This window comes from Symphalangus syndactylus, chromosome 14, assembly GCF_028878055.3.
Source record: "Symphalangus syndactylus isolate Jambi chromosome 14, NHGRI_mSymSyn1-v2.1_pri, whole genome shotgun sequence".
NCBI lineage: Eukaryota > Metazoa > Chordata > Mammalia > Primates > Hylobatidae > Symphalangus > Symphalangus syndactylus.
Window position 1 is genome coordinate 33,900,959 of NC_072436.2, and position 16,275 is coordinate 33,917,233.

Sequence of the window (16,275 nt, forward strand, 5' to 3'; positions counted from 1 at the left end):
AGAAATAATAGACTAGAAGAGAATAAAGTGGTTAAGTATGGAATTAACCTAAGGGGAAGTGGATGAAAACGGGACAAAAAGGAATCCCTGTCAAAGCCAATCCTTGCTTAAGAGTTTACTTCCGGCCAAGAGAGGTGGCTCGTGCCTGTAATCCCAGTACTTTGGGAGGCTGAGGCACGCAGATCATGAGGAGCAGGAGATAGAGACCATCCTGGCTAACACTGTGAAACCCAGTCTCTACTAAAAATACAAAAAAGTAGCCAGGCGTGGTGGCACGCGCTTGTAGTCCCAGCTACTCGGGAGGCTGAGGCAGGAGAATCACTTGAACCCGGGAGGCAGAGGTTGCAGTGAGCCTAGATCATGCCACTGCACTCCTGCCTGGGCGACAGAGTGAGACTGTCTCAAAAAAAAAAAAAAAGTTTACTTCCATTGTTAATCTGTATTTTTGACTTATTTTTGGAGTGAAAGAATATCTTTCTTGTGGAAGACTGTGTTCTACCATGGAATAACATACAAAAGCCACTGGCTTTCTCTCCTTTGGTATCTTTTGCTTTTAGATTGTTATCTTAGTGAGCCTTATTTATATGAAAATTTATCTTTTAAGCATAACCGTGAGATTGTGCTATTTTATCAGATAAACCATGATCAACTATGCACCCTGACATCTCAGAAGAGGGTAAATTAGTATTCTTCTGTAAGTGTGGCGGGATGGAAGAAATCTAAGGGAGAAGACAAAGGTTCATAGATGTACAGATACTGGTGAGACGGCAGATTCACAAAATCAACAAGTATCACAAAATTTTAAGGTATCTGGGAATAGAATAAATGGATTTGTGGAGGACATGTCGGCATCACTTCTTGGGTGGTTGAAGTTACTTTTTGCCGTAAAGCATTGCATAAAGAAATAATGTCGACTGAAGAAAGGAAAGCATGAAAGGAAGGAGGGAGAGAGGATAAAATCCTTCATGTTGCTGCTTCTTGTAATTCTGTAACTATTACATATTTCTCTATGACTTTGAACAAGAGTATAACACTCATTATCTTTAATTTTTCTCACCTGGAAAATGAAATTTAATATTTTATATGCACTGAAGCAGAGAACTGAAATAGCTGATTCTCAATTTTCTGACTCTTTTAAAGTTATTAGAGAGAGCAAGATATATTCACAAAAGCCTAAAAATGAAGCAGACATAGGTTTGAATCTTGTCTCTTTGCTTTTCTGGTTGAATTGACTTGAGTAAGTTATTTGCATGTTTTGGGTTATTTTGATTCTATTAAGAATTACCCAAACTGCTACAAAAGATGGTAGATTAGATATAAGAGAAATAGTGGAGCTTAGAGTTACTACATGAAGATTCTATTTTCAAATAAACTTCAATAAACATAACATTTTTTGTTTTTCTTTTTTTTTTTAAGAACTTTTGGTGTTCATTTCCTTAATATTTAGCTTTTTAGAACCATCAGTTTGACCAATAATTTCAGAGTCTGCCTGGTTTTCTCTTCTCTTTTTTCTGAATATAATTTATTTTAATTTTCTCCTATCATGTTGGAGATTCTGATTGATAGACTTGCAATAGAATCTCCTTTTTAACAATTTGTGATAGGATCATCTCATAACAAAATGCCAGAACTATAAATTATACATTGCCATTCTGGAAAATCCTTATTCCATAAATCCTTGTCCACTTATCCCTGGCAAATTGAGTCTGTAGAAACTACCACAGAACATGTTCCAGCATGCTTACAGAGGTAAGGTAGAACACCAAAAACTGCTCATAACCATAGCTACAGATCCATAATTGCTATCACATGTTGGCCTAGCCTGTCTCACTTTCTACCATGATTAATGACTAGTATTCACGTAATCTCGTCCCTGAAGTTCTAAGTAAATGTTCTCATACGTAGAGTTTCGATAGCTGCCTTTGGCTCCCTTAACCTTAGCTCCCCAAATTCTATATGATCAAAACTAGCTCTGATGGCAACACATGATAAACATGAGAATAATATTGTAAGAAGATTTATCATTGATAGCATTGGTAGTTTATGCAAATTCTTGGAAAATTAATACTAGAGTAAATGAGGACCTAAAAAGTATATGAAGAGGAGGGAGCAAAATAAGGTTCACAGTTTAGAAAGATCTCCTTCAGAACTAGGAAAAGAATCAATTGAATGTGAAAGTAGGTGAGTTTATGAAAGAATCAAAGAAACAAGCTACATAGCATTTGTACAAGTGAAGAATTAATAGAACACTATGTTGAAAAAGTGTGAAGAAAAAGAAACAAGACTAAACAAGGTACATTAAAGGAATAGAATCAACATGAAGTTTAACTAGATGTGAGAAGTGAGAGAGAAAAGTAAGCTAAGAATGTGCCGCAGGACTCCGGCTTGAGATACCTTGTGAATAAGAAATATTATAGATTTGAACAAAATATAAGCTTATTTTTAGGTTTAAGGAATATGATATTTCTCTGGGTCAAACAAAGAAATTTGTCAGGATTATGGAAACCAAGAGTGAAGAGTGTTGCAGGATGGAGAAGTTAATAGTTTCAAAGTTTCATAGAATTTACACATCTTAGATGCTGCAGGGAAGCAAGAAAGGTGAAGACTGAACATTTCTTATTAGGTTTCTGCCCAAATCCAGTTACCCTTCTTTAAAAATGTAGTTTAATAACTTGAAGCTAGATCACAAGAACACTATGAGGTAAAGCCATAAGATCTCTTTTCACAAATCAGCTTCTCCCCAAATAATACAAGCAGCAACACGTTGCAAATTTTATACTAATTTATATTTGCCAACAGTTGCTAAAAAAAAAAACTAGCCTTCCTTCAGTTTTCCCTTCATTGGTCAGATCAAAGTTTATGTATGTATGTATGTAGATATGTTTCTATGTATGCATGTATACATATGTATATATTTGTGCTTAAATTATTCAAAATTTATTCATTCAATTACAAAAATTATTAATAAGTTAATAGCAACTTCAGGATGAGCATATGGTGAAGTCTTGCATGATTTTCTTCAAGCCCAAGGAGGCAGCCTTCCATGTGTCCTACAATGTCAGATAAGGCATGTTTTCATCTGACTTCTCTCACTCTCTCAACAGTCTCCATTGTCCCTGCTGGCCTATTCTAAATCCGGTTCACTTCCTGGGATCACGTTGTACATGAAGTAAAACTCACCATCCCTCCAACACCAAGTGTTTTCTTGGGGGAATAATTAAACATTTAATTTCTGAAACATTTTGGACCTCCTCCGTGAGATATATTACTTAGCACCAAGCTTTTATTAGTATCTGTACCATTTGTGTTAACATTATCAATATAAACATTTGGTTCATTCCGTTACAAGCACACAGTTCTCTCAAGTCACTCATCTTTGAAACTTCAGAGCTCTCCAAAATTTTTGCTTAAACCTTTATAACAATTCTCTGAATCTGTATACCCCAGAGCATTGGAATCCCTCTAAGTAAGATATCTCTGTATCTAAAAAACAGGTGGGGCCGGGCGTGGTGGCTCACGCTTGTAATCCCAGCACTTTGGGAGGCCGAGGCGGGCGGATCATGAGGTCAGGAGATCGAGACCACAGTGAAACCCTGTCTCTACTAAAAATACAAAAAAATTAGCCGGGCGTGGTGGCGGGCGCCTGTAGTCCCAGCTACTTGGAGAGGCTGAGGAAGGAGGATGGCGTGAACCCGGGAGGCGGAGCTTGCAGTGAGCCGAGATTGCGCCACTGCACTCCAGCCTGGGCGACAGAGCGAGACTCCATCTCAAAAAAACAAAACAAAAAAACACACAAAAAAAACAGGTGGGCTCTTAGAAAGTTGATGTGAAAAAAACACATTAAAAGTTGTTTCCCAATATTCATCCAGTTTTTTTTGTTTTTTTTTTTTTTACATTTATGGCTTCTTATTTGCTAGTATGGAAACACCACATGCTTTGTCATTTTCAGAAGGAAGAATGGGTTGGTCGACTTCCTTCATCTCTCTTTATTCTAAAGAGTAGAATAGTTGTTAGCTAGTGCCTGGCTACCCTGTATAAAGACATAAGAAGAATCACTTTGATGTGGCTTTGTGACTTAACTGCAGTCCATTAAATATAAATAAAAAGGTCTGGTGGTACTTCTTAGAAGCTTTCTTTAAAAGAGAGCCTCCAAATCTACTTTTTCTCATCATGGTCTTGATCCTGCTACCTTGAATGAAGCTGCTGCCATCTTGGAATATAAAGATGAAGGCCACATGCTGGAGACAGTAGAGCAGTGAGCTGGAAAAAACCCTGTTCCCTAATACTTTGTGGTACATGACTGCTATCTGAAACCTTAATGTTTTACTGTTTAACTTATTGGAGAAGAAATAAACTATGACATTATTTTATTATGCTACTTACTGGGTAGTTTATTGTTAATAACCCTACTACAATATTCTTTGCATCTATGCAGTTATTTTTCTCTCTCTGTAAATATAGTATAGCTCAAGTATAGGTCAGTGTCATCTTGGAGCTATAAATTGTTAACACATATAAAGTAAAATGCATGACAAATTTAGACTTAATAGAATTATTCAACCTAAACACAAATTGGCTATAAACAGACATACAAAAGAACAATTAAATCTAATAGTAAATAAACCTGTGGATCAATTACCAAAAACTTCACAATTTCCAGAAATATATTTTACTAATAACATTTTAATCTAGTGAGCAACATGTTTCTAATTTTAAAATAATAAAACCTTCCCACATAAATTATAATTTTAATACTCTCCATATTCACTTAACATATAATTAATTTGAATAATAAATACATTAAAAGTAAAATAATTATATCATCTACACTAACTTAACTTATTAATTAAATCTTTATAAAAACAAAATGATCCACAATAGAAACAGAAGAGTGCTCAGAAAGTTACCTTTCACTCTTTCTCCTTTATTGTCAATTTTTCTGTGGACATCCAAGTTTGCTTTACATTTACATGTTTTGCACACTAGTTTTTTATCTAGTAAATGAGATATTCAATTTGTACTTTCTTGGAGTTGTGAGGAAAGCTTTGACCATAAATTATTTTGGACAGGACAAATTATCCTTGAGTACAGAGATTATTAATTTCAGGACATGGAAATGTCCTTAAGAATTGGAATTGCCCCATTCTACAATGTCCTTGTAGTTAATTAGCCAATCAGAAGAAATCTGCCTTTGAGAGGAATATTATAGGAGGATTAAGTTGTAGCATTCTATTCTATTACAGGATGACTATAGTTAACAGTAATATATAGTTTCAGATAGCTAGAAGGAGAGTATCGAATATTCCCAGTGGATACAACTAATTACCCTGTTATGATCATTATACATTATATGCATGGAAACAACATGTGTACCCATAAATATGTAAAAATGTTATTTGTCAATTAAAATAAAATAAAAATCAATGATAGGAAGGGTAACTTCAGCTATGGTGGCATGAAGAGTTTGACAAATACCTCCCTCCCAAACAAATGTAACAGTGGAACAATTTTTCAAAAATAACTCTAGTAAGTTCTTATAATTTTATGTTGCCTCAGCATTCATCCTGAATATAAATCGAACTTTCTTATACCAGAAGCAAGCTCAATCACCCCTGACACAGTTTCTAGCTCTCTGCCTCCTCTTATTTCTTCCATATGGTCAATCTAGGTATCTACTTTATACAACGGCCACCTGGCCACCCCCCTATGGGAGAACTAGATATAACCTACTTGACTACCCCACTGATCCCGACACCTCCCATAGACTGCACATTTTTGCTACAGTGACCATCTCTCAGACACAGCCTTAGCTCCAGAACTCACGTCTGCTTGCTCTAAATTAACCAATCTGAACTTACTAGGAGAAACCTGCTTAGGTTATGACTTAGACCCCAATAAAGGTCTCAGTAGGTCAATAGGTATCTCTTTCTCTCTCTTCCCACCAGCTGGTTAGACATCCTGCTTTCTCTGGACTTCCTGTCTGCCCTCATCGATTTCTCTTTTCTCTTGTAGATCTGTAAGTTATAAAATTCTTCTTTTACTAAACAAAACGAGATAGAAAGACAGAGACAGAGAGACAGAGAGAGAGAAATCCCACAAAAGTGAAAGGAAGGAGTTTGTTAAAGAAAAAAAAGTTGCATCTAATATGCTTGGCTTCACAGGCTTTTAACATGTGTAGCTCCACATTGCCCTGTGCTCAGAGGGGCCCAAACCTTGCTTAAATGGTTTTGAAAAAGGAGACTCACATCTTCATTTTTCACTGGGATCCACAAACTCTGATGCCAGTTCTGGTATCAAGAATATGTATGTGGGCCAGGTGCAGTGGCTCATGCCTGTAATCCCAGCACTTTGGGAGGCCACGGTTAGTGGATCCCCTGAGGTCAGGAGTTGGAGACCAGCCTGGCCCACATGGCTAAACCACGTCTCTACTAGGAATTACAAAAATTATCAGGGTGTGGTGATGCACACCTGTAGTCCCAGCTAATAGGGAGGCTGAGGCAGGAGAATTATAGGGAGGCTGAGGCAGGAGAATTGCTTTAATCTGGGAGGCGGAGGTTGCAGTGAGCTGAGATTGCACCACTGAACTCCAGCCTGGGTGACAGGGCAAGATCCCATCTCAAAAAAAAAAAAAAAAAAAAAAAGAATGTGTATGTATGTGTGTTTATTTTACCGAATTTAGTAGCATGCTATCTTGTGATGGAAATCCATATACCTAAAATATTTTAGAAGTAATGACAACAAAAAAATAAGGCTGCTAAAATTTGGATAATATTTTTTAAAAATATTTTGATTTAAAGAAATGGATTGAGCCTAAATAGTCTGTGACTTAAAAAAAATGCCATTAGGTTACTGAGAACCTAATCACAACGAAGGAGCCATAGGGAGAAACTAAATTTTAGCCCATACATATTCTCTTTCCTTTTTCAAAACAAATGATGTTTTAAGAGACAAAGTTGCTCATTGTGATTGTTATAAATTATCATATATTAACTCAGATGTTGTATAACATTAGTTGTTAAAATCAATTATATATTTTCTCTTGGAGACATTGTTTTATTGAGGAAGAATAAATAACACAAATTACAATTTTTTTAAAATTGCAATCCAACTAGCAGCATAACAATGCAGTATCACTTAGTTAATTGCCTCAGCATGTTACATGTTTGAAAGATGGAGTATCTGTACTTCTAACATCATGTAAATCCAGTAGGGAGGAAGAAGATCCAGATTTGGATAAGTTAATCTTTTATATAACATTAGACAGAATAGGTTCTATAAGCAGATTAGGTGTTAAAAATCTGCCTGCGGTGGTGTCAGCCCTCCTACTTCTAGTTAATACAGCCTTGCTTTTTAATCGTCTAGTTCATGAATATCTTTTATTAAGTTTATTTGTTTGTTTTAAAGCCTTAGTATCTTTGTTATGCACAGGTTTTAACTTCATCTTACTGTTTCTAGTAATGAATCAACTCCACACTTGGATTACAGGGCCATTACATTTCACTTTTGCAAGAGATCAGATCTCCCTTCTCGGTAGCAAGCTTGGTCCATAGGATTTGGAAAGAAAACTGGGATCTAATATAGTCATGCATTAACTTTTAAATAATTCCTGTTATCAGCCTAGAATTATCTTCAGTGGTACCTGGTGCCCAAGACATTTCTGAGGTTCTGCAAGACAAATTGTCTACCTAATTCTATAGGCACCTAGAATAACTTTCCTATTTGCAAAGTCCTTTACAAATAGTCGTTCATTTGCTTTCTAAAATAATGATTGATTTCTTGTCCATAGCTATCTCTCATTTTTGTTTTGTGTTCATTATTTGTTTTAAATGATGATATTGTTTTGTTTCACTTTATTTCCTCTGATGTCATTATAGAATAAATTCATGTAGTTATTTTTCTGTATTTACCTACTGCCTTAAATCATTTTCTGCTGCTAAAAGAATACCTGAGACTGGATAATTTATAATGAACAGAGTATAATTTATAATGAACAGAAATTTATTTGGCTCATGGTTCTGGAGGCGGGGAATACCAAGAGCATGGTGCTGGCATCTGGCAAGGGCCTTTGTCTCACTCTGCTACCAGGCTGGAGTGCAGTGGCGCGATCCCCGCTTACTGCAACCTCCGCCTCCTGGGTTCAAGCGATTTTCCTGCCTCAGCCTCCCGAGTTGCTGGGATTACAGGTGTGTGCCACCACACCCAGCTAATTTTTTGCAGTTTTAGTACAGATGGGGCTTCACCACGTTTGCCAGGATGGTCTCCGTCTATTGACCTCATGATCTGCCCGCCTTAGTCTCCCAAAGTACTGGGATTACAGGCATGAGCCACAGTTCCGGCCTTGTTTTGTTTTTTAAAGTAGCAGCCACTGACAAGTATAGAAGCCCATTTGCATGATGCAGTGCCTGCATGTTTTTTTTTTTTTTTAGTAAAATGTTTTTTTTTTATTATTATACTTTAGGTTTTAGGGTACATGTGCACAATATGCAGGTTTGTTACATATGTATCCATGTGCGATGTTGATTTGCTACACCCATTAACTCGTCATTTAGCATTAGATATATCTCCTAATGCTGTCCCTCCTCCCTCCCCCCACGCCACAACAGTCCCCAGAGTGTGATGTTCCCCTTCTGTGTCCGTGAGTTCTCATTGTTCAGTTCCCACCTATGAGTGAGAACACGCAGTGTTTGGTTTTTTGTCCTTGCGATAGTTTACTGAGAATGATGGTTTCCAGCTTCATCCATGTCCCTACAAAGGACATGAACTCATCATTTTTTATGGCTGCATAGTAGTCCATGGTGTATACGTGCCAGTTTATTGGACAATAAGCCTTGCTGAAACATCCATTTGGAATCTTAATCCAACAGCTTCTACTGCATTTCTACATTATGACAAGGGATCTGATGGAAGGAATTTTATTTAATCATGATTTTAAATTTATCATTAGTTCATTTGGATAAGTAAATGAAGCACTAATTTGAACAGAATAATAAAACTATTCTTAAGATTATGGAAGTTTTGGCACTGCCAGCATAAAACATTTCTGTTAATGTGTAGATCATTACTTATACCTTAAAAGTATACTTCATAACACTGGTTGAACTAGTTGGAAGCATTCTATTATTTCCAAAGCTGGATCTCTGCCCAGCATATATAAAAAAGTTCTTCTAGCATTAGGTTGCTTAAGAATGAATCTTGGTTAAGAGAAAAAAAGATCAATGAATACAAGCAAGCAAAAAATTCGTTAACTTCAGGGAGAAAATAATAAACAGTAATACTGGACAGCAAAGTAAATAGACTAGAACCTTCAAAATCACCATACATGTAAAACTAAGACAAACATCTTACAATAATATCTAAAATATGACTGACATAATAATGATGAATCAAGTTGAACTATGGTACTATATTTTCTAGTTAGGCAGTTTGGGGTAGAAAACAGGATGAGGTAGAATTTAAAGAAAGAACAGATAAATGAAATATCTTCCAAATATATTCATATATAAAACAAACATCTGGCTTGAATATAGCTATCTATTTCTAACATGAATTGTATTAAAATTGCAGACTTCTAGATCTTGAATGTATTCCAAAGTATGTAGTATCCATAGCAGAAATGCAACGGCAGTTATAATTCACTAAGCTACAATTCTTCATCGTTTAGGTAAGGAAATAGACTGCAAGTAACTTGTTCTAGATCGTATAGATAGAAGTAGAGTTTCCTGTGATGATAATCCTTTTTTTCCCCTTACTATTTGGCCATTTTCTCCATTTACATTATTGACGTTCATGCTTCCTCACACCTCCAGAACCTTGAAGTGATGAATATACTGTGTTAGTAAGACAAACACTTACACTTCATGTATGTGTGCATATATGTGTAAGGGGGTTGATGGGTGGGTAGAGTAGGGGAAGAGAGCAGAAGACATAGCATGTGCAATTTTTAAAAATATCAAGGCCCAGTGCAGTGGCTTATGTCTGTAAGCCTGACACATTGGGAGGCCAAGGCAGAAGGATGGCTTGAACCCAGGAGTTTGAGACCAGCCTGGGCAACATGATGAGATACAGTCTCTACAAAAAATTTTTAAAAGTTAGCTGGGCATGGTAGCTCACACCTGTAGTCCCAACTGCTTGGGAGGTTGAGGTGGGAGTTTGCTAGAGCCCAGGTCAAGGCTGCAGTGAACAGTGATCATGCCACTGCACACCAGCCTGGGCAATACAGCAAGACCCTGTCTCTAAATAAATATGTAAATTAATTAATTAAATACTAAGGAATATTCTGATATTCCTGCAGACAAATCGCCCTTACTTCCGCTCTTCCTCTCTCCCACAATCCTCTTCATCCCCACAATGAGATTTACTTTCTTAATATTCAATGCATATACACAAAATATAAAGATTACATAGACCATTTGTTAACCTCCTAGAAATCAGCTTCATTTTGTTGTAGAATTACATATAGTGTCCTGGACTTGCAAAGAAATATAGAAAATTTATTGAATCTCTGATCCAATACAGCAAAGAGCCCCCAGAACAACTCTTCAGGCTATTCATTTCAGCGAATATAATCAATTTGCCTGATTTTGTTTCCCTCGTTACTGAGCCAAATTGTGATTTAAAGGAGTTGAGCAATTATTGGTTAATTACATAGACACAGGCTTGGGTTATGATCTTAGTAGTTGATAATGCAGAATCTCAATTTTCTTACATGAAGAATGGCACAACATAAAAAGGGCAAATGTCTGGGTATCTGATTTTTCTTCCAGCTTATCTCTATCTAGAACTATCATGTGTCAATCCCCTTTTCTTCAATACCTGCAGGTTTCCAGTCATTGAAATTGAAATGATTCATTTGATGTCCAATCTGTCCATATCATAATCATTTCCATGAGTTTGTATTATTTTCTAAAAATAAAGATGAAGGGTTCTCTAAATGAGAGAATCTTCAATTCTTTACCCTACAATTTTTATATTATAAAATAGAAACATCTGTCCAGTACATAAAGTTAATAAAATATTTCAAAAAGAAAGAATTACTTATGGTAAAATTGCTACAGACCTATGAATTTTAAATTTTTTATAGAGATAAGAAGCAAGTTATAGAAACTTGGAAATCAGAACTGGTATTTAATTTCTAGATACATAACTTTAATGGTTGCATGGCTTTAGATAAATGCCTTACCCAAGTTCTCAGTTTTCCCCTTCTATAGAAGAGTGACAATAATTTACCTGCATCATATAGTTCTAAGAATAAGAGGAGTTATAATTTATGTTCAGAAATCACGTGTGCTTTTTTGGTATCTGTTTATCCAGAGTGCTTCTGGTCACAATGTTAGACTCATTCCAATAAAAAAGACATGTGTCTAGCATGTTTTGAATAAGGCACTGAGTTCTCTATCTTCCAAATGATCCCTTGTGCCACACATCTTGTATATAATTCACAAAATACCTAAAGGAACCCACCTCTAAGTGGAGTACAGATTTGAACTCTGCTTAAATCTGGTGCCTTAGTGGACAATGACATGTGTGTGTGTGTGTGTGTGTATATACATACATATATATAAAAATATATACATATAAACATATATATCACATATATGATACATTTGTAATATACATTTATAAACATACATGCATATATGTATACATATGCATGTGTCTAAGCATGTGCACATCTTCAAGTTCCAAAGCACTGACATCTCAATTTAACTCCCAATATCTATTTAATTTATGCTATTTTATTCTCAAATTCATGTTAAAGATTACTGGAAACCAAACAACATGACAGTCTCTTTGATATTTACTAGATATATTTTCTTATTTACTGAACATAAGTTTTTCATTTCTGGTGTAACATCTTCTTAATCTTACTGCATGTCTTAAGTAAATCATCCGGTGTATCAGGAATATTGGAAGAGGTTGTTAAGTTTTTATCTGCTGAGTTGGATCCATGTAAGTAATATACTAGAAACATTCTGGTCATGGAAGTGAGCTTTTTGCTCAAGGAACTGGATACTTGCCTTAACTTACCTATTTTTTAAATAAATAGGCTTTATATTAGTCAGAGGAGTAGAGTCTTTTTGCATTTCCATTTTTAGTGCTAAAACATAGAAAATAGCCAAGATATGGCAAGAGATATGAAGTAGTTCTCCATATAATTCATACAACATAGTGAACTAAGGGATATATTTAAATTTACTGAATGGGAAATTAGATCAAGACTCATCATTTAATCAGAATAGATGGTTGTTGTACAATGCCCAGATGCACATGAGATGTGCCTATTTCATTATGAAATCAGAATAAGAAAGGTAGAGTGAGCTGCAGATTGTCCAGAAGTATCCACGAGGGAATTGTTTTATTGTTTAATTGTTAGATGAGTTAACATTTTAAATAACCTTGATTTGTCTGAAGCAGGTAAAATAAGATGTGCTCCTTCCTCGGCTTAGAGCAGCAGTCCCCAACCTTTCTGGCACCAGGAACTGGTTTCATGGAAGACAATTTTTCCATGCATCAGGGAGGGGGAATGGTTTCAGGATGAATCAAGCACATTACATTTATTGTGCATTTTATTTAGATTTTGTATCAGTATATGCATAAATAAAGCAGCTGCCATGACTGGATGGCTTTCTGGTTTCACTACTCGGATAGTGAAATAATTATGCACCTCACTATAATGTAGAATCAGTGGGAGCCCTGAGCTTGTTTTCCTGCAACTAGATAGTCCCATCTGGGGATGATCGGAGACAGTGACACCCAAAGTGGGTTGCTTATGTCCAGTTTACTTCGTAATCTCTTTTGGTTGCTGTCACTGCAGAAAACCCTGCTTCACAAAGATAGGATGTTGGGAATGGAAGCAGGCTTTATAGTGCTTTTATGGCAAACTCAGGATATTCTGCCTTGATTTTAATTCAGAACGTACGAAGACTTGAAGTTGTCTCAAACATACTTTTAAGGCCAATGTCATTTGTGATCTCAGGCAGTTGATCCTTTTCTAGCATGGACAGTCAATTCACCTGGCTTATTCAGAAATGGGTCATGGATCCATTCCTTCCCAGTTCAGGGTTCTTTTGTGGTTGGGAAATAATGCACAAACTTTTTTTTTTTTTTTTTTTTTTTGAGATGGAGTCTCACTCTGTTGCCCAGGCTGGAGTGCAATGGCACAATCTCGGCTCACTGCAACCTCTGCCTCCTGGGTTCAAGCAATTCTCCTGCCTCAGCCTCCTGAGTAGCTGGGATTATAGGCCCCTGCCACCATGCCTGGCTAATTTTTGTATTTTTAGTAGAGACAGGGTTTCGCCATGTTGGCCAGGCTGGTCTTGATCCACCCTCCTCGGCCTCCCAAAGTGCTGAGATTGCAGGCAGGAGCCACCATGCCCCATAATGTGCAGTTTTGAAAGCTGAGATAAGTGGTCATGTGGCAGCTGAGAGAAAAAAGGCCCTGGCTCAGTCTCTTTCAAAATCTCCGCCAACATTTGAAACATGCCAAAAATCCCAACATTCACTCGTTGTCCCCATAATTCCAGTTTGGCTTTGAAAGGAGCCGTTTTTGACGACTTGAACACAGTTGTCATTCGCCCCTGAAGTGACAAATTGAGTATGTTGAGCGGTTTGTATAAGTCACACAAGTAAGCAATTTTTCGACCCATTCTATGTTACCATAATGTGCTGTCATTGGTGACTGTTTTTCTAAAAGAAATCTCTGGAGTGGCTCTCATAATTCAAAACCTCTGATCAGAAATACACCTTTAGAAAGCCAACTCACTTCTGTGTATAAGAGATGTATGTGCTCTGCATCTATCTCCCCACAGAGCTGTGCAAACAGACGTGGATTAAGGGCATGTACTTTTATGTCACTGATAATTTTAATCACGTCCTGCAAAACATTGCTAAGGTGACATTTTTTGGCTAGCCAGCATTTCTTTATGGATAACACAGTGTGTAGACTCACATTCAGGATATATTTCTTTGACCTGAGTAGTGAAACCAGAAAGCCATCCAGTCATGGCAGCTGCTTTAACCGTGCGTATACTGATACAAAATGACTAATTCTGTTTTCCTTATATGTAATCATTCAAAGACTTGAATTATTTCTTCAGCTGTGGTGTTGGTTGGCAACAAAAGTGCAAATAACATATCCCAATGTGTATCCTCCTGAAAAATGTCGCACAAAAACAAGCATTGTTGCCTTTTTTGTCAACATCAGTGGACTTGTCAACTTGGATTGCACACCATGGTGACATTAATTCTCCCTAATAATTGTCCTTTGATATCTTCTGCTATTCCATCAATTTGTCTAGTTATGATGTTAGCTGAAAGAGGAACATGTGCCACCTTTTGAACTGGAGCATCTCCTAAAAGTTTATAACAAATGTTCTTAGCAGCAGGTAGGATCAACTCTTCACCAATAAGGGCTTCTTAGCTTTAGCAATGTGGTTAGCCACTAAGAATGATTTCTCAGTGCAGACACATTTGGTGAAATGGTGACCTTTAATAATTGCTTCTGTTCTTCATATTCACACTTTTTTTTTCTTTAGAGAAACTCCAAAGGCTTATCTTTTAATGCAGGGTACTTGGTCTCCACGTGGCAATGCAGTTTTGGAGGTTTCACGGCTTTGTTAGATAACCAGTCGCCACCTATTATACAAAGCGGGCTTGGAGAATGTGAACCACCTGTTGCAAAGAACCTGTAATTTAAGTAGGACTCTTGGTATTTTCTTTTAAATGCAGCTTTTTGTTGTTGTTGTTGTTGTTGGCAGTCACAGATTCTTCTGCTGCCTCATCATTGCATCTTTCCCCCTTTTCAAAGAAGCTCTCCAGTGATGTTTGTTTTTTACTAATTTTGGCTAAGTTTAGCTTGTGAGCTTACCAAAACTGTGACTAAGTGTGCAGTGCAGGAAAGAGGCATGGATGGAAGTGGCAAATAAAATAATGGGCAGGTCATGAACAGTCTAAAATAACTGTTGAATTCTGACTTAAAGCCTGCCATCAGATGCAGCTGTACAATTGAAGTACATCAAGTCACTTGCCATTATAAAGCCAACCATCAGATGCAGCTGTACAATTGAAGTACATCAAAAGCTTATCTTTTAATGCAGGGTGCTTGGTCTCCATGTGGCAAAGCAGTTTTGAAGTTTTCATGGCTTCATTAGATAACATCACTTGCCACTATAAAGCCTGCCACCAGATGCGGCTTAATTGTCACTTTCCACTCACTGATAGGGTTTTGAAATGAGTCTGCAAATTGATTTATTATGGTCTTTATGCAGTCAAACTTCTCGGCTAATGTTAATCTGTATTTGCAGCCGCTCCCCAGCACTAGCATCACTGCCTCAGTTCCACCTCAGATCACCAGATACTAGATTCTCATAAGGAGCATGCAACCTAGATCTCTCATATACACAGTTCACAATATGGTTTGCACTCCTATAAGAATCTAATGCCACCACTGATCTGACAGGAGGCAGAGCTCAGGTGGTAATGCAACCAGTGGGGAGTGGTTGCAAATACAGATGAAGTTTTACTCCTTTGCCAGCTGCTCACTTCCTGCTGGGCAGCCCAGGTTCTAACAGACCATGGTACCAGTCCATGCCCCAAGATTTGGGGATCCCTGGCTTAGAAAGTATACTTTGAAAACATTTTTTAAAAAGTTTCCTGCTGCCATGGAATGGGTCTTTCTAAATAAACCCAATTTAAAGCACACTAATTGCTTTTGTTGGTCTTAAAATAGACCAAAATCTTTAACATGGCTTAATATGACTCAACTTGGCCTGGCCCCTGCTTCCCTCCAGCCTTGTCTCTACCATTCTTTCTTACTTTTCAGACTCCGGCCAGCCAAAAAACATGTTTTCAGTCAGTTGTATTGAACATGTTCCCTCTTGATAGTGGACACATCCTGATTCCCTCTATCTGAAATGCTTCACTGTTTGCCTAGCTAACTGCTATTCTTTAGACTAAGTCAAATATTGTTTCCTCTGTCAAGCCTTTCCATAACTTCCAGAGCATCATAAAACTTATTTGAAATTTGAAAAAATTATTTGTAGGATTACCTGGTTACTCTATTTTCCTCACTAGAGCATGCAATCTCTTCTCTCTCATACATATGTCACTAATAGACTACTTTATAATATCTGACATAAAAGTGGGTGAAGTGGGTGTTCAGTACAATTAGTTAAACATATTAAGTATAATATACAAAGAAGCCAGGCTCCAAAGTCCACATGTGTTAAGAATTTTACTCATATGAGATGCTCAGAAAATGCAAATCTATGGAAGAGG